The sequence below is a fragment of the Aphelocoma coerulescens genome, chromosome 2 (genome assembly GCF_041296385.1).
Source record: "Aphelocoma coerulescens isolate FSJ_1873_10779 chromosome 2, UR_Acoe_1.0, whole genome shotgun sequence".
NCBI classification, from domain to species: domain Eukaryota; kingdom Metazoa; phylum Chordata; class Aves; order Passeriformes; family Corvidae; genus Aphelocoma; species Aphelocoma coerulescens.
The window spans coordinates 58,035,037-58,055,036 of record NC_091015.1 but is presented as its reverse complement, the minus strand read 5'-3'; the positions used below and the strand labels follow the sequence as shown (position 1 = coordinate 58,055,036).

The 20,000-nt window shown below is 38.9% G+C and overlaps 1 protein-coding gene across 30 annotated transcripts in view; it reads left to right on the top strand.

The window, feature by feature from the left end:
• The window catches only part of ARPP21 (cAMP regulated phosphoprotein 21), a 654,082-nt gene that overhangs the window by 231,229 nt on the left and 402,853 nt on the right, over positions 1-20,000 (top strand). For 2 of the 30 annotated variants that reach the window (XM_069007663.1, XM_069007666.1), the window contains exon 3: positions 16,201-16,321. The exons of 25 other annotated variants lie outside the window; for them this stretch is intronic. The gene's annotated coding sequence lies outside the window, so the exon portion shown is untranslated. Of the gene's footprint in view, positions 1-13,190; positions 13,206-14,170; positions 14,225-16,200; positions 16,322-20,000 lie in introns of those variants that run through there. 3 more of the 30 variants (XM_069007664.1, XM_069007675.1, XM_069007676.1) reach the window with 3 other exon arrangements.

Here is a 20,000-nt window from a genome sequence, read left to right as displayed (position 1 = left end):
ATCCCTTTTGAAGGCAGCTGTTTTTCAGAAAGCTTAACATACTTGTTATAGATAGCTTGTGACATTCCCATCCATCTTGTGTGTGATCAAAATAAATTAGGAACTGTAAACATAGCAGGAGCATTCAAAGATAACAACTCAATAATATTGCACTGATTTTTCTCTTCTGTTCCTTTCTGTCTTCAGGCTAGAAAACTGAAATTTACTTAAAATTGAGTAGTTCTTTAAAAATTAAATAAATTTTAACAAAAGTATTTTTGTTTTGGAAACAACAATGGCAGTGTATTGGGGGGAAATAGCTTTATTCTACACTGATTAGAGAGAATCTCAAGCTTTCCCACTCTATATAAATTCTAGGGCTTAATTACAGGTGTAAATGTTGCATTACTTTTGCCCTCCCCAAAGATAATTGAAACTGTGTCTGACTGATGCTTATCTACAATCTTGGGCCAGTGTCTGCCAGCATAAATTTGTAAAGATGCATTGATTACAGAAGTATCAGCAGCATAAAGAGTGCCCAAAGAGTGTAGGCCATTATGAATGATACGGATAAAATATGGATTATCTATTTCTTACCAACTTAATAACGACTTAACCCTAACTACTTATTATTTAATCAAAGCAAAGAAAAAGGACAATTCTGTCTCTACTTGTGTCTTGGGGTGACGTTATGATGTGTATCCCATATCGCTGCCTATGCCCAGGAATTAATTTTTGTGCCTTTCTGTGCCTCTAGACTGAGCCTGAGAGGGAGAAGAAAAAACTGAGCAAAACTTTCTCAAAGCAGTTTGCAGCTTGTTCAAGGTCACTTAAAGATAGGAGGTTTTTTTCCCTTCCCAGCCACGGCAGGGGAGCGAGGAAGCACCCGGCTTGCTGTGTTCCAGTCAGCTTTTGGCCAGTTGTTTCAGTTTCTGGTTCTCCGGAGAGAGACTGAGAGTTGGACTTTGCTTTTTTCCCTTCTCTAGAATTCCGGATTTTTCTCCCTTTGCTACTGGACCGCTTTTCAGCCTCAGAGCACATCGGGAGGACTTTTCGTCGGGCACAGAGGGCCTGGCCCTGGGCCAAGCCCCGGCTCCGAGGAGACCAAAGGAAGGACTCTAACGCTTTCCCAGGTTTTTCCTCCACAGCAAAAGATTTTACCATTTAACCTCATTTTCCTTTCCCGTATGTTTGTTAAATAAATAGTTTTATCTTCTTCACTTTCCTTCGAGGAAAATTTATTTTTTTTCCCGAACCTGGTGGGGGAGGGGTGGTTGTGCCTTCTCTCAGAGTATATATTTCTAAATTTGGCCAAACCGGTACAAATTGTTAGAAATGTGCGATGGAGTGGTCACCCAAGTCAACCCCCAACTCTCTTAGTTTGGTAACCAAATGTTTGGATGCTCTCCAGACATTGTTGGAAGTTGTTTGATCTGCACCATTAAACTGGAAGATCAGAATCTTAAAAAAGTCTCTGTTTTTACTGAGTGTTGAGTCTAAGCATTAAAATGAGAAGGTAAAAAATTCAGTAGGAAAGGCAAGAGAAGTTTGGTGCTCTTAGTTATCAAATAAGTTGTTCTTGGGTTAGAATTTAAGTGATCTCTTGTCTGAAGGAGCAGACCAGATCTAACAAAGGGTTGCCTTGCATTGTTTGAGTTGACAACAACATTAGACTTTTGGAGGAGAGAGGATGAAAATATTGATAACTGGTTGCTTGCTCAAAATTTGGACCATATCAATTAATACTAGAAATTCTAATCCACCACCTGTCAGCAGATGTTTAAATATTTACCTATTATCTGTTACCATTTCCTATAATGATGTTCACTATTTCAGTCTAGTTCTTTAAGCATTTGCTTTTGATAGTTCCTTAAATTAACTGGCATTTTGAAGTTTTGATTATGCATACCTGCCTTCACTTGAAATTTTTTATTCTCTCTCACTCTCCCCAGAAATTAGCCCTAGACTGTTTCACTCAGTACTCAGAATTGAGAGGGATGATCGGCATACCTCACTGAATACTGTGCTTTTTGCCCTCTCTGAAAATCTACCTTGTGCTAATTGCATAAGGCTGAAGAGGAGTTACGATGAATTGCTTTGCCAAAGAGTGTCTTAGTAGGCTCAGAATAATTTTTCAGAATGATTTCTGAATATTATATGAGATCCTTGGTTGAGAACAGGAGAAAGTCTCAAACTGAGTCTTCCCAGGTCAAATCATGCAGCGCTCTCTGTACCTAACAAGATGACATGTGAGACCAGCTCTAGAGAGGACAAGTCCTCAAGAGATCAGCAGTGCTGGAATTGTAGGACTTAAGCAGCATGATATAACCTGAGCATATAGCTGCAGCAGGAGAGGAAGAGTTTCTCTTTTTTATAGCTTGGACTTTTCAGGTCCCCATCCAGTTCGGTACTTTGGGTGGGTTGATAAACAAGGCTTTTTTCCCATATTTATTTCACTTTGGAGTGGACAAAACTCAATGCCTTGTAAAGACCCTAAAAGGGACCAGCTAGGTATTTGTGAGGAAAGGAGGCATTTTCAACGAAACTCCCTTTGGAAACACAAGCTGCACACAGGGCAGTTTGACAGATGAGTAGGGGACAGAACTGGTACACTTTCTTGCTGTGTGAATTGCCAGAGTTCATCACATGTAGCTGCCAAATTTCTCCTTTGCTTAATGACCCAGTAGACATCAAGCAGCAGTGGTTCTTGCTCAATGTTTCACTCAGCTCTGGATTTAGAGATCCTTGACATTAGAACTGTGATTTGTGACTTGCCTCCTAATTGTAGCTGGGGTGGGGTGGGATGTTTGTTTGCCCCTTTTGAGTTTGGCTTTAATTTCCTGAATAAAAAAGTTCTTTCACAAATGGAAGCATAACAATAAATCAAAAAAAGTAGTCACAATATGTCTTTCTTGAACTGACTAAATGCATTAATAAAGATGAAGAATAAATGCAAATAAAAAACTGAGATGACTAATCTTTTGCAGTGTGAAAAAGGTCACTTGAGACCATAAGGAAAGTGACCAACCCCATAGGAACAAACTGTCAAAAAATTAAAATGAATAAGGAGGAGACAGAAGGGGATCAAGGAAGTTGAGGGGGTTTCTCTTCTCTTTTGTTTGTTTTTTTTTTCTTTGGTAAACATTTTGAACACAGCATTCAAAGGTATTTGGACTTTAGCTAGTTTTGCTATATATAATTTCATTTCCCCTTTTGTGATGAAAAAAACCGTTTACCTGCAATAGATGCATACTGTTTCCTGCCATTATCCTCTGATTACAGGAGCAAACATATGGGTGGCTTCCCAGCATGACTTTGTTTACCATGGCTTGGTCTTTCCAATGTCTTCTTGGAGGTTCTGTGCCATCCTAGTAAGCAGAGTAGATTTGATTCATGCTCCCTGCTTTTCCCTGTGTCTTTTGTCTTCTCCATGTATTGTAATCCTTTCCCAGTGCTCAAGCATTCCAGTTGAAATCTCACCAACAGAAAGTAAATTTGGACTAGTCCTTTTTATTTTTTTTTGTCCACTTTAACATATGTTAAAAATTCCCAGTTATTTTGATATCTTTGTTCTTTAAATTGAGTATATTTCAGTTATTTGCTGTTGATTAGGCACTTTAATCCCTAATTGCCTTGAAAATTTAAGATGGTGTGGTGTTGGATTACAGTTGCCCTTTCTGAATTTCATAACGAATTCTTTTTTTAACAATGAGAAGCCCCCAGTCTTCTCTGTATTTCTGTGAGAAGGCTAACTTTTGTTGCTCTGATCCTGGGAATAATTCAACTTGTGTTTTTCTGCTGGTCTCTTGCACCATTAATTGAATTACCTGTGAGCATCTTGTGTTTTGATTCTCAGGGGGATGGATGTATCTGAAGTTGGAATATCTGAGTTTTTTGTTCGGTTTTTTTCTTCTCAAAAAACCCACAGTCTGGAATCAGTCTTAAAACATGTTTTCCAGGAAGCCTGTGAGTGTTTTTTAAGCCTCCATAAAATTACTTGTGATTTAAATGATGAAAGAGCATCGTGCTCTCATCAGAGATTAGATCTTTATCATCTTATGCTGTTTGTTTTGGATGTAAACTTTTGTTGCCTGCTTTAGGTTTCAAATTTCTAGGGGCAGGCATAGACTGCATTCTAACAGTCTTGCACTGCAGTGTTATGCTTCGAAGTGTCACTATACAACTATTTTTTTCTAAATAGATGCCTAATCTTATACAATTTTTTTTTCCCTCATATTTTAGCATGAAATAAAACCACCATTGGATTTAGTATCTGTTCATATTTGACCTGGGTGAACTGTACTGTTCTAGCAATCATCCTGAGCTTGCAAATGCTTTCCTGCACATATAAAATTAGAAACTTGGAAGACAGAGTTCTTGCATAGTCACATCCAAGAACAGAAATAATGAGGCAAAGTAATGAGCAGAATTTTTAGTTCTATAAAGGTCTGGAGCAGCTTCGGGCAGCATTTATCCAAAATGTCAGTTCTATATATTGAACAGGTTCATCTTGACACCTGGCCAGTGGAGCCAGCTGGACACAACAATCAGAGTACAGCAAGTGAGATGAAGTGTGGCTCATTGTAGCCTTAGTTTTCTCCTCCTCTCCTTCTGGAATCCCGAAAACTAGAGAGGAAGACTAGCAGGGAAATGAAGGACCACTCTGAGGAACTGTGAACCACAAAACTTGTCCAGAGGTTTCTGTTCTGTTTTTTTTACCAGTTTCCAATGCTCTTGTGGCTGTAAAGATTGAATTTGAAGGCCCTTGTGAAAATGTTATTGTTTCCCAACAAATACAGCAGTTTTTAAACTTCCCAGGATATGGGATTTGGAAGAGCAATAAAATGTTGAATCCAAAATGCTGCTCTTGCTGGAGCTGGAAGTGTTGCTGATATACCATTCCAACATTTTCTTTTATCTCATATAAGAGGAATATTTCCTAAAAACAAATGAACAAGTTTACTGTGACACAGCAGATCTATTAAAAGTCAGTCTTTGGCTTCTGATATTATAGCTGTGTCCTGAAGTTTCCCTCTCTTTCTAGTAGGCATCTTTATATACTGGCTTATAACACTCAAATTTACTTAGTTGAGTTGGGAGAAGCTTATGAGAACTAATTGAAATAATCTTAAAAGAAAATTGGGTATTTCTTTTAGAAATTCAAAGCAGAAGGAGTTGTTAAATTATTAAATGGGGAGAAAATAAAACCCTTTTCCCCTCTAGGAAGTCTCGATCTAACATGGATTTTTAAATTCTTGTTTTGTTTTGTAACCTTGCTTTAATAAAGAATAAAGTTTCAATTTTAAATGAAAATGCTTAAGTACTAACAATGCTTCTCTGGCTTACAAAACTGGAATCAAAATGCTGTGATAGAGGACTAAATGCTTTTACTTTAAAATGTTTTTTTGTGTGTGTGTGAAGGCATATTTTGGTTGCGGTTTTGCATGTTTCCAGAATTGACACTGCTGTGGAACAATAGTAATTTAGAGAGCACTGTCCCTTATACAGCGCTCTCATTAAGTGTAATGAGGCTCATCTAAAAGTCTTAATAATCCTTCAAAATATTATTAAATCATAATTATTTATGAGCAATGCTAGTGTATGTGCTTGAGGTCAACGTAGCATGCAAGTCATTTAATTAGTGCATCGTGTCCAGTTGAATTCACTTATATTGTTTCCGTTAGAATGGTAATTGAGAACTGAGTATGTATGTTTTCTTGCAGTTGCAGTGCCTAAACCTGCTTGTTGCTGCTGTAATTGCTACTTGCCCTACGTCTTCTACCACCCTTCTTTATTTATTATTACATAAAGAATATTTGAGGAGACACAGCTATTGCACAAAACTTATTTGTTTCAGTGTGACTGGATCACATAACAATGTAACTAAATGATTATTAGAGATGACTGTGAGATGGAGTCTTACATGTAATCATTTCTTCTCTGCCATGTTGGATCTTTGGTCCTGATCAACTCATGTAAAACCACTGCAAAAACAAGGAGGTGCCTTTTGTGTCTTCCAGACACATTTTTCTGACACTCGATGCATCATGTGATCATGTACACTATATACCAGCTGTGATCTTACCGGCTGCATTAGCTGCAGTGTCTTGGGAAGTTTTGCCATTGCCAAGATGCCTTGAATGTTCTGAGAGAAAGAGGAATGTAGAATAAAAATGCAGTTTTTATCAAAGTGAGGTTTGTAAATAGCTGTAGTCTGACTGGGAGTTTGCATTTAACATTTGAACACATAAGAGCTAATAATAATTTTTGTTGCAGTGGAATGTCTGTTAGTTAATCAGGACTTGAATTAATGCAGAACTAAAAGCAATTAGCTAGAGGTTACAAACTAATTAGTGTAATAATATTATTAAACTAGTCCTTCCATAGTTAATATTGTAGCCAGATTCCATAATTTAAAACCTTTAAGGGACCCCAAAATCTTGGTTTGGAGAACAAAATTAATCAATGGAAAACATTTTTGCAAAGTTTGAGAAATAAAATCAAATTGCTCTAGGAATATACTTTAAATTAAAATTAAATTAAAACCAAAAACCCCCTTTTCATTTTGGATTTTAATCTTTTTTGCCATGCATAGGGTCGAAAAAGGTTTGTTTTCACACTTTGTACCCACCCATATAGTGAAATCTCCCTGGTAACAAATGCAGCAGCTTTAATTGAAGAAGGTTTATTATAACTGAAATAAATTGTTAATTTTGTTGCAAATAATGTTGAGAGGGATCAGCTCATTTCCCTGACTTCACAGGCTGCTACCAACATCTTCCTGTTTTCATTCAGGTAAAATAATCCTTTGGAAGTGTTTTATTATTTGAGAATATCCTCTGGCAACCGATTTAAAAGGGAACAGTTTGTTTGGTTTTGGGTGGGGTTTTTTTAATTTCAGTTTTTTTGGTTTTTTTTTTTAAGACGATCAGCATGTAGATGCTGGTTGAAAATTCAGAAGTCTGTTTGAGAACTGAGGGATTTGGGTGGCTGGGTGGAAAAATAATGGTTAAGTTGACAAGCTCCTTCACAGTTGCAAGGATATTGCTCCTTCAAGCGCTGTGCTACCTGGAAATAAACCCTTCTCTGGGAAAGTGAACTAAGAAAGTCAAATTTCCTATGGATTTCCTTTTTGGGTTGTGATTGGAGTCTCTGTAGTCTAACAGAAATGGAACTTGCAGCTTTCCTGGGGCTAGGTGACTCCGATCTTTCTTGTGAGAATTCTCCAGTGGCAAATAAGTTGCGCTCACTCTTCAGTCTTTCCTTCGGCAAGGGTAGTAATAATGCTTGTCATTTATCTGCTTGATTGTTTTCAAAAAGTGCGAAGAAACTCAATATCTTTGAGACAATTGCTGCTTTATTAAAAATAAGGGTCGGGGTTCCAAAGTCGGTGACAAAGGGAGCGAAGAGACAGTGCATGTATGTAGTGTGTCACATGATTGCATAAGCACAGTTTCATTAAAAACGCACTAAAAGCCTCAGTGTTATTTTGGCAGTAAGAGATAATACAGATCTTCCATGAAGTGCTGCATTGTTAAGACTCCTTGTGTGTTGTTAGACTTGTTACTCTTGGGTTTAGTGCATGTGGTTTGGTAACGAATAGGCTCATCTTCATCTAATACGAGTTGTAACATCCCAGTAGAAGTCTGACTCTGGTTTTGTGCATTCGAAGTAGATAATGTGATATTTAATGAATAAAACATTTAATAATGATTTTTAAGGGTTTTGAAAGAGAGGTACTGAGTGTTGATTGTCAGCAGGTTTTGCTATAAATTACTGTGGTTTGGTTTTTTTTGTTTGGTTTTCTTTTGTTTGTTTTGGGTTTTTTCTGGTTTTTTTTTGTGTTTTTGTTTGGGTTTTTTGTGTGTATGTTTGTTTGTTCAATTTTTCTTTTTCTGGAGAGACTTCTATGAATACTTTCAGACTTTTAAGTAAACATGTGTAAGAAAATGGACAACTGTACTTCATGGACATTGCTATATTTATTTCTTTGCCATCAGATTTCATTCCTTCATCTGCCCTGCTCCCAAACCCAAAGCTGTGCATTGCAGCCTTGTGCTCAGTGCAGATCTCTCTCATTGGTGACTTTGCAAGGTTTGCTGTGGTGAGTTATTTCACAGGTTGGAATCACTAGGTTGGAAGAGACCTTCAAGATCATTGAGTCCAACCCATGCTGTAACACCACCTCAACTAAACCATGGCACGAAGTCCCACATCCAATCTTTTTTTAAACACATCCAGGGATGGTGACTCCACCACCTCCCCAGGCAGACAATTCCGGTACTTTGCCACTCTTTCTGTGAAAAACTTTTTCCTGATATCCAACCTAAATTTCCCTTGGCACAGCTTGAGACTGTGTCCTCTCGTTCTGTCAGTCGCTGCCTGGAGAAAGAGACCGACCCCCACCTGACTACAACCACCCTTCAGGAAGTTGTAGAGAGCAATAAGGTCACCCCTGAGTCTCCTTTTCTCCAGGCTAAACAACCCCAGCTCCCTCAGTCATTCCTCACAGGGCTTATGTTCCAAGCCCCTCACCAGCCTTGCTGCCCTTCTCTGGACACACTCAAGCGTCTCAATGTCCTTCCTGAACTGAGGGGCCCAGAACTGGACACGGTACTCCAGGTCTGGCCTCACCAGTGCTGACTACAGGAGAAGAATCACTTCCCTGCTCCTGCTGGCCACACTGTTTTTGATACAGGCCAGGATGCTGTTGGCTGCCTTGGCCACCAGGACACACTGCTGGCTCATGGTCAGTCGGCTGTTGACCAGCACCCCCAGGTCCCTTTCTGCCTGGGCACTGTCCAGCCACACCACCCCCAGCCTGTAATGTTGCAGGGGGTTGTTGTGGCCAAAATGCAGGACTCGGCACTAGGACTTAATAAATTGCATCCTATTGGACTCTGCCCATCCATCCAACCATTCCAGGTCTCTCTCCAGAGCCCTCCCACCTTCCAACAGATCGACACACGTTCCCAGCTTAGCGTCATCTGCAAATTTACTAATGAAAGACTCAATACCCTCATCCATGTCATCAATAAAAATATTGAACAGAACTGGGCCCAGCACAGATGCCTGAGGGACACCACTGGTGACTGGCTGCAGCACCGTTCACCAGCACTCTCTGGGCCTGGCCAGCCAGCCAGCTCTTAACCCAGCAAGGAGTGCTCCTGTCTAGGCCATGGGCTGCCAGCTTTTCCAGGAGTTTACTGTGGGAGACAGCGTCAAAGGCCTTGCTGAAGCCCAAATAGACAACATTCACAGCCTTTCCCACATCCACCAGGAGGGTCACCTGGTCATAGAAAGAGATCAGATTGGTCAAACACGACCTGCCCCTCCTAAACCCATGCTGGCTGGGTCTGATTCCCCAGCCATCCTCTAGCACTCAAAATAAGCTGTTCCATTACTTCACCAGGTACCAAAGTTAGACTGAGTGGCCTATAATTTCCAGGATCCTCCTTCCTACCGTTCTTGTGAATGGGCATCACATGGCCAGCTTCCAGTCATCTGGAACCTCACCAGTGAGCCAGGACTGTTGGTAAACAATGGAGAGTGGCTTCTCAAGCTCATCTGCCTGCTCCCTTATCACCCTGAGATGGATCCCATCTGGTCCCATAGATTTATGAACATCCAAGCAGCTCAGCAGTTCTCTGACTGCTTTCTCCTGGATAACAGGGGCACCATCGTGCTCCCTGACACCATCTAGCAGCCCAGGACAGATGTCCTGAGGACAAACGGTCTTTCTGATAAAGACCAAGGCAAAGAAGGTGTTAAACACCTCCGCCTTCTCCCCATCTGTGGTCACTAAATTCCCTCCCGCATCCAGTAGAGAACTGAGGTTGTTCTTACCCTTCCTTTCTCCATTAATATATTTATAAAAACATTTTTTATTATCCTTCAAAAAAGTTCCTGAATACAGGCTATAGATACAGGCTATAGAACTGACTGGACTGTTTGATGAATTAACTCTTGAAATATCTGTGAAGTCTCTATCTAGAACTTCAAAATGGTTCATTTAATTTTTCTGGGACAATAAAAAGCAAGCAAGCAAAACAAAACAAGGCAGGTTTGGGGCCTTTGTAGAGAGTGATGTGTTTTATTAATAGTCTTCATCCTGGGTTTTTTTGTTTGTATTTTTTCATGGAGGAATGTCCTTGTCCCATCTGAGTAACAGTTACCACTGCATTAGCTCTCACCTTTGACAAAAATTGCATCACATCATTAGCATCCTGAGAGGGGACACACCTGTGAAAAGAGAAAAGGATCAGGATCCTTTCATAAGCTTTCTTAAAAATTTTGGTCAATGTAAAACACTAAGTTGTTTGGGATGAAGTCTGTTGGAAACTTGGAGGCACCTTTCCCATCTTTTAAGCAAGAACCTTTTACTTTTTCAGTGGAGGTTGCTAATTCCGTATTAAGCTGCGGGTAGAAGTTCCTCAGGATCAAGGCTGATGCACACTGATGGTGCTACTAGCTTTGGCTATACTTCTGTCATGGACCACCTCCTCAGTGGTCCTTTGCCTCCTCCTTTGCCCATCCTCTTCGGAGTGACAGAGCTGCTCAGTGCTGGGAGCTGTCATTCTGGCATTTGTCGTACACACAAAAGATAGTTCAAAGCAATCCTTAAAGCAGTAAACAATTTTTCTCGTTTTATTCCTTAGAGCACTTCATTACACATGCACACTCACATGCACATGGAGTTTAGTATTTTCTCACTGCCCCAGGCCCCCCATATGTGTTTGCTGCCTGCCTCACTGACACCCTCTCCTGTGAGTCAGCAGTCTGGGAGGGAAGGACAGGCATTACAGCCATTTTTCTTGCTCCTGTTCAGAAAAGAAGCTTGCTGCTCTGACACAGAGAATAAAGCTGCATTCTCCAGCCCTTTCTAAAACATACATGTTACAGTGTGATATTTGCTTCTTAATGGCACTATTTAGTGTTTTGTTCCAGTGCCCTTCCAGTTATTACTGTATATTAATTTTGATCAGACAGGAGGCTGCTTTGTGAGTCTTGACTTCCTGCCAGTACAATCAAGTGTGAGCCATGGGAATGAGAAGCAAATGTTGCTTTCAAAACCTTGTGAAGAATATATTACTTCTAAGTCACAGTAAATATATATAATTTTAAAAAGAATAAATGTCTTTGTTGGTAGACCAGGAATTGAGATAGGGCATGAACCCTACCCTGAAAGGGGGAAGAATATCTGAGAATTGATGGATTATCTGTATAAACTTTTGTTTATTTGTGTCTTTTCAAAACTCAAACTTTGTATTTTTTCAATTTTTAATTGGCTGTTTGCTTAATGCATCAACAATTACACTATAAATTACACGAGTAGAAGCAATGTTAGGCAGAAAAAATAGGAATGGCATAGGTTCCTAAACACCTAAACAAGAAATATACTACAAGGAATTCACATAGGAATGTTTATTCAGGCAAGTTCTGTGGTTTGTGCTACTGGGAATGGGTGAGCACAGAGTTGTCCCTCTCCTATTGTCCTTCCCCTACACCCTCCCTCCCCACCAGCATCCCTGGTTTCATCTATGAATTTACGAATCTTGCAAGTTTAACTCTCAGAGCTCACAAAAAGGCAATTGCAGCATACACAGAGCTTTTCTGGGGCCTGAAAAAGGAGTTTTGAATGTCTTTTTTTTTCTTGCTCTTATTTTTCTGGCTGAAGTAATTGTCCTTCTTAGTCCCCTTGCTCATCTCACTCCCTTCTTTGGCTGGCGACTGCTGAGTTGTCATCATGCATTACTTACTGTTGAGAGGGTAACTCCTGTGGCCCTGCTTGTACGTAGCTCAGTCAGCAGCAGGTGCTGGAAGAGCAAAGCATGTCAATATTTCATGCATTTAAAATCAAATGCATTGACTCACATATGGCTGCTCCAAGTAGCACTATATGTAAGTGTGCTTTCTTTATGTAGGTGTGCTGAACTGCTATCCCTAATGCACCTCCAGCCTGGCAATATAAATGTGATTGTGAGCAAGCAGTGTGATAAAGAAGTGCTATCTGGGTTATGAAACTAAGTACCCCAAAATTACAAAATAGATTCATGCTTGGGGGCTGAACAGGGGCTTTGTATGAATCCATTACTATGACAGGAAAATGATATGTCATGGAACTACAGAATGGATCATAAGGGGGCAAAGGTTTAATATGGACAATTCCCAGTTTTTTACTCTTGATTTTACAGCTGCAATATTACTTTAATTTAGCTTTCAGATATAATTTATGCCTATGGGAGTTAGAACATCATACACTTGTTTTTACCTTTTTCACTGCGTAATCGGTGCCCTTTCCTTGAAATCTTCCTTCAGAAGATGAGCTTGAGCTCTGAATTTTTAATATTGCAGCATGGATCTCCACAGGTTGAGCTGCAGAAGTAACTGCTCTAACTCTGGGGGGTAAGCAGGTGTGCAGGTCAGATGGGGGCTGTTGGCTATGTTTGATCAAGAAGAAGCAGCTGAGATGTCTGGTTGTATTCTTCCATATGTTGCACACATTTTAAGTATAGTTCTCCTCCACATCTGCCACTACAGACCTTGGCTTAGCAGATTTCTGTACCTTTGTTCTTCTTTAAGTTGCTACCAGGAAGAGGACCACTCAAATGAAAATGAAGGAATGCCTCACTTGCCAAACTGAAAATCAGGAAAGGGTGTGTCTGGCTAACGACTCCACATTTTCAAGATTTTGGCATTAGAACTTAACCAAAAAACAACCCCCCCCACTTTAGAGGAAACCTGAGGCTGACTGATTAGAAACTTGGTGTGTAGGAAATGTTAACAGTTTTTGCAAAAAGCAAGCATCCCTCCCCCAAACCAACCAACCAACCATCAGCACCACAAAGAAGAATCACAAAATACCCCAAAAAACCTTTTCTATTAATCATGCAGCAAAGACTAGCCTGCTGCTTAAAAAAAAAAAAAAAAAAAAAAAAAAAAAAAAAAAAAAGAAACTAGACTTCGGAACTTTGAAGACAGTTTTTAATTTTGTTACTATGGGGCTGAGATACTTGCTGAAGAAATCTGTGAATGTTTAGCTGCCCTGGGGAGAAATCAAAGCATAGTGCATTGACATTTTTGTCCTCAAATTATTCTAGCTGATTCCCTGTACCATTGATGAACATGAGATTTAACTATCTACTGAGAATGAAGGTGACAGTGCAGAGTACAAGGAAAGGGAAACAAGTGGAAATGTGCTAAATGAAAATCTTTTCTCTAGGAAGGTAAATTCTCTACAGGATTTTATTTTTCTGGGCTGGAATTTTACTTTCGTGTTTCTGTGTTTATAATGATTGAAAAGAATTAAACTTTATTTCCTATTTAATGGGGAGGATATGTTACTGCCTTTTTATAAAAAAAAAAAGCCCTCCCACTTTCTTTTCAAGTTACGATATACTAATTGTATTTCCTGTATGCAAACTGGAATAGGTTTTTTTAATTGTCATTTCCATTATCCATTGTAAAACACTGCTGAAATCTTGGAACAGTCTTGCTTAGAAAATAACTCTGCCAGTTAATGTTGCAGTTGCAAAGTAAAAGATATATCAAATCTGACACATTTTTTGATACAGTTTTTGCTTCTTTTTACCAAATCTTGAGGCAAATTACTTACTTTTCTCATACCTTCCCCCCTCTTCACATTCCCTTTTTTGATCTTCCTGGCTTCAGGAGGTTTGGAATACCTCCTGAATACCTATCCTGCGGGACACATACTGCAGCATAAATCATGTTGATGCTATTGAAACAAAATGGCTCTGCTTTGATTATATTTCAAAACTACAGAAGATAAAAACAGAAGCCAGGTAATCCTTGGTACCATGGACTGAGAGAAGGCAGCAAGGGCTAGACACTGTGAATTAATGTAACAAGCAGAAAGCAGACAAAAAGGAACAAAGCAATAGAGTCCTTACAGGAATTATGTGCTTTTGGAAAAAAAATTAGAAGTATATTTTAAGGAATTTTATTTATCTCAGCTCTCCTCTGTTTCCTGAACAATGGGTGTCAGTCTTATCTCTGCCTAGATACACTGTCACGTGAAAGCTCCCATCTGTAGATCCCACCCCATTTCAAAACCTACAAATATATTTAGCCTCTCAAAATTCTTTCACAGAACCAGGAAACAGCAGCTCTCTGTCACCAGTCTGCTCCTGACTTTTGGAAGAGATTTATTTTACCACCATGGATAGGAGCAGTGGGTCTGATGTTAGATGTTCGCAGCTATATTGAACAAATTCTGCAGAATGTAAGATTCTCTTTTAATTTCTCCTAAGTAACAAGTGCCTGTGTAGAGGGAATAAGCAATGAAATGCCTGGCTTTGTTCCTAATCCTTTGTTTTATTAGCAGTTGCCCAGAAGTAGCAAAGATTCCCTCCCTCCAACAACCCCCCCCATGCCTTTTACTAATTTGCTGACTTGTGGTCTTTTAATTTATAACCAGGGTTTTCAAAAGTAAACACTTGATATACAGTTGAGAGGCGTTTGTGCATCTGTATGTACATGGTCATACATGCAGAGATGCAGAAATTTAATGTGGGTTTTTTTGATGTGTGACAGTATTGATCCCATGACTTTCACAACTACCTGGGAAGCTTTGGCTGCAGGAATAAATCCCTGGGAAAACAATAAAATAGATAATAAATATGTAAATAGTTTACAATGTAGGTGGAGTGTCAGAGATTTTGGGCCTGACCTGCATTGTCTTCATTCACTGTACTTAGGTTTTGTCTTCCTTGGAGCAAAACCCTGATTGTTTTTATCATTAAGTGATTGTCTTTTCTGCAAAACAAGCAAACAAACCCCAAACCTGATTGAAATTTTTATAGTAATAAAACAGGTATTGTCATCCCACTGTAGCTTTCTGACACCAAACTTATGCAGGCCTATTTTTCTTGGGGTGGACTAGCAGGAAGGTAACAACATCTTTCTGGCTGTCTTTTCATGGAAATTTTCAACTATGCTTGTCTTAACAAAGCTGAGATAACTTAACAGAATAGTACATTCATTTTGACCATTGACCATGTTCACTGAGACCACGTACTCTGGAAATAATATACTCTGAAGTTTTTTCAAGCACTAGGGTGGTGGTACCAAACAGGTGAACCTGTTTGTCTATGCTCTACAGAACAAGGAATGAGTGTTTTGAACTTTCTGAGTCTCTACGTACAACGCAGTAAAGCTAGATCCGTGAACTATATCTCTTATAAAAAAGGTGTAGGATTCAAAACATACTGATAGGATTGAGCCATTTGTTTAAAACATTCCTGAAGGAAGGTTTGTACTTTACTATACCATAATGTGGTGGTTACAGTATATGTCCAAATGTGAGACACCTGTTTTGTGGATGTCTGCTGGCTTCGAGGTGCCCCCAGCAGGTTCTGGATAGCTACACTTAGGTTCTGGAAAGGGCCGACTTCTAAGTCAGACAGCATGTCATAGTAACTGATTTAAATGGATTTGCAGGAGCAAGTTCTGAATCCAGACCCTTCAAAACAAAATTCAGTTTTCATCTAAGGATACTGAGCTGCTTCAAAACAATCTCAAATAATAAAATCAGACTTTCACTAAGCAAGAGTGCTCCATGGCTGTAACTCTGCTGTTTCCTGCATTGACCTAAAGCTGTTTCAAACATTCCAGTGTGGCAATCTTTCTGAGACAAGCTGCTGTCTCATGTGTTGCATAATCTGTGGTTAGAGTTTCCCTGAAGTTTCTGCTGGAAGGTTAGAAACTGTAATGCTGTCCTTTTGTGCAGATGGTCTGTTGAGACTCCATTTCATCATGTCGCTAAAAATAAAGAATTTTTTAATCAGAATTGGTAGCTGCTCAGCGCAAGGGAACATAAGTAAATCTTTAATGAAAATTGCAAATGGTTTGCTTTACCAGTGGATATGAATTTTGTCACTCAAGAATTCACTGAAAGCTATTTGAAAACCATCTGATTAAATGAGAAAGACCTTTAGAACAATTTAAAATTAATTTAACAAACAGCCTAGAGCTTGGCCTCACTTGACAGCCAGTCTCGTCCAAACTACTGACCTTCCAGTCAGTCTGTCTCTTTCTGCTACCATCAACTCCCTTCCAAAAAGTGGATGCCTTTCTAAGAAGTGGTCTCAAACTAGCCAGTTAGGATGCTGTTTAGGCTTGAAATCTGCACCTAGCAGTCAGCTCAGTTCTCCGAGCTTTAATTCTTTCAGTGTCCTACACATCAGGTTTTTTTTTCAGAATGCCTGCACTGTGCAAGTGAGGATCATGCAAAAGTATCTGAGGTGGATCAAGTCAAAGCAGCAAAATCCTTTTGCATCTATGCAGTGATCTGCCAGATTCCAAAATGATCCTGAGAGAGGTATATCTACCTTTTCATGTTGTTACCTTTTAGCAGTTCATCTTTCCTTGGACATTGCACCACAAGGGTACAATTGCATTGTTTTAGGAACTAGAGAGGTCTGAGCTAGCTCCACTCTTCATGCTATGATCACAATTTGCAGTTTAACTGTGTTCTGTGATCAGGATAAAGCCTTCTTTTAATGTCAGACCTATGGGTTAGTCCTCTTAATTATACTTTAAAAGGAATAGTGATAAACTTTAGCCATGATTTTTCATAAACTTCCACACTTGAATCTAGAACTACCCATGACTGTGCATGCAAACAAATACATGGGGAAAATTTTTCAAGTCCCTTCTAAGAATGTGGAACTCTGGGACAACACTGTGGCTGCAGAACCATGGGACAGGCCAGGGATCAGGCTGTTCTGTTGAGGTACTGTTGCTCTGACTGCTGGGTGCATGAGGGCCAATCTCATTTTTGGCTCTCGGAATACTGCAGTGCAAAGTTTATCCTTGAAATGACAGGTCCCTAAAATATTAAAACCCTTGCATGTTCCCTGCTGTCCTCAGCTCACCCAGCCAGCTGGCAGAGAAAAACTGAAGGAAAATTTTTAGACACTCTCTCTCTTCACTAAGGAAGGATTTATGTAAGTGCATATTGGCACACAGTCATGTATGAGCACATACACAAGGACTTGCTGAAAATACACTTGCAGTATTAGTTGACAGAAGCTCCTGGGAGTTCAGATTTGGTTTTCTGCCTCTGTATGAGTATTAGAAATACTATCTTTTTAGTGCTACATTTAGGTGTCTGTGATGTTATCCTTTTGTGTGCAACCACACTGAACTAAAAAAGATTCAATAATTTAATTTTTTTAACAAAAGGTGATTGAAGAAAGGACTATAAATTAGTTAGAAAAGCAGTCAGATTTTCTTTTTCTTTACAGATACAGAAGGTGTTCAGGAAGTCTGTGTTATTCAGTACCATGCTCCATAGCTCTTACTAGTTATAAAATGTTACACTGCTTGCAGTAGGGTGATTTAACATGCATGCTTAAAATATTTTCAGAGAGCTCAAGTATTGTTTTCCAAATTGACTTTAATTAGATGCATTGGATGCTTAATCTCATTGTTTCTTTTGAGATTGGATTCTTAAGTTAGTGATAGTAGAGCAAAACATTAAGAGAAGTGTTTATCTGGGGGTATGAGGGATTTCGTGAATAAAGAGCTGGGAATCCTGACGTGGAAAGGAGCAATGAATTTGGGAATGGAATTGGAAAGTGTCAGACACTCCACGTGATACCTGTACTCATGACTGCACAAGGTGTGACAGGACATTGTAGAATATGCTGTGTAAATTGTGATGTAGAGACAGATGGAACTATTGCACTGAAGACAAATACAGCAAAGTATACAATTAAATCTGAGATTAGGAAAAAGTGAAGTAAAAAATTAAATAATTAGAAGATCTTAAAGGCAGCACAGTAAATTCTGCTTTACATGATGCTTTAAGGAAATGGGGTTGCGTTGATATCAGAAATAGGAATAAAGAACAGGTTTATAAAATTCTTGACCATATTTCATGTAAGAAATTATCCAAGAAGTTATCCAAGGATAGGGTGCCATGTTCACACTTACTACAGATCATGGTTCCTAAAAATAAGGAGGTGATTGTGATATATGTAATATTTTGATGTTTATGAGTGTTATAAATTTTAGTTTTACTTTGTGCCTCATATTGTTTATATTGTCTATTGATAATACAATGATGGGCTTTCTATGTTTTGAAAGATTCTGGGAGAAAACATTTCCCTAGATGTACATACATGATTTCACTGTTACTCTTTCTCTTGGGAATGTGAAAAATATTCTCCTCATGGATTAGAACCTTTCCTTCTATAAGTTTCAATATCTTTTCTTTGTCATACCTTCTGGCAAATTTAAAGAGGGGCAGATTGGATATAATAGAGATTGAGCTCTTTTTATAACCTTTTAAATAATTAAGTCCCCTCTACATCTGCACCGTCCAAGACAGCCTAATCCTCTCTCTCAATTAATGAACCTTATCATTTCCCTGTGTGTCAAGTTATTCCTTCAAGAGTTTTTCCTCATAACAGTTTTGGCAATAGACTTGTAACCTTTCCTGAATTATATTTTTATAGGTTATTCTAGGTAAGTGTCTAATTAGTATAATTTAAGATATGTAGTGAGAGGTTTATTTGAATTTTTCTTTCTGTAGGAATGATGCACTCAGTAAAAAACTTTTCTTGTTTGTTTAATTTGAAACCCATAGAAAAAAATCAGTTCTAATTACAGACCTTATTTCTATGGCACATAATAAATATGTTTAGCTGCTGACCGTTGAAAGGATTATTGAATATCAGGGACAGAACATCAGTCAGATACTTTAGTATAAGCCGCAGGAGACAACCTTCAATATACTTGAAGTATGCATTTCAAATGTTACATTTTCAAATATGACATTATTGCGGCATGAATCTTTTTTATTAAAATAAAAATCTAGTTTTTATAAAAGCATAACACTTTTTAAGACTTAAAAAGAGTGGGAATCCTTGAGTAGGTGACAGCACTTATAGCAAGGAAGGCAGATGTGATTCATGTATGAAAACTGGTTGTGAAAACAGAGAGCTTTCTTCCAAGGTCTTATTATAAGTGAGGGGGGCTTCTATACAAGTCTTGTAACATGAAAGGATAGTATTCATCTGGAGAGAAGTCATTTATCAGGGCATGACACATGTAATTCTGCTTTCCCCAAAGTACCGACTTGCTGGTGAAAATGATCATGTTTCTTTCTTTTCTAGGGGCAGCCACAGAATGAAATCAGCAGAGTGCTATTCTTTTGTGCTAGATTTAAATACATAATATGCCAAGTGTTTCACTAGTTCATTGTTACAAAACTATCTGTTGATCATTTTGATTTTCTTTTATTTCTCTGTATAAGTTGAGCACAGAAATAACATTGATGGACATTGTGTTGCTTTGTATCACAGTTTTTATTTTAGGGTATGGGTGATATTTTGTGTGTCTCTTAGGTTTTCATCAGGCTTAATAGTGAGCAAACAGTTCAGCTAGATTACTGTGATTCTGAGATATCCAGTGCAGTGAGAGGCTGTTCTGTCCCAAGATCCCACATATTTGCTGAATTTGGTCTTATACCACACAGAAAACACTGCAGTTTTGTTCCTGATAAATATGGACTGAAGAAGGAAATTAGCTAGTGGCAAGGCAAGATCATCTTTGCAGTTGTAAATAAATAAATAGGTGATAGACAATAGGTCTATGAAGCAGAAAAACAAAATATGAGGGTGGGGTGGAAAAAAGACACTGCTTTTCTTACAACAGCAATTCACAAATGGAGGCAGAGTGCAGTACAGAGGAAAGAACTCGTCAGAATTCTTCAGAGCTGGGAGATAAAAAAGCATTCCAAATCAAAAAAGTGGGCATTATGTCTGGAAAAAGGTGAATGTTCCTCCCAGCTTCAGCAAAGGCAAGAATGACAACAGCCCAAATAGTCTCGGCTTTATGCCATGAAATGTTATTTACTTAGAGAAGCCACCTCTGGGTACATGATGGACTGACTGGGGACAGCTGGTATTGATGTAACAAGGGTAGATTATACCTGACTGACATGGCTGCTGTCTGTGGTGGGATTGGACCTTCTCTCCTGCAAACAAGGC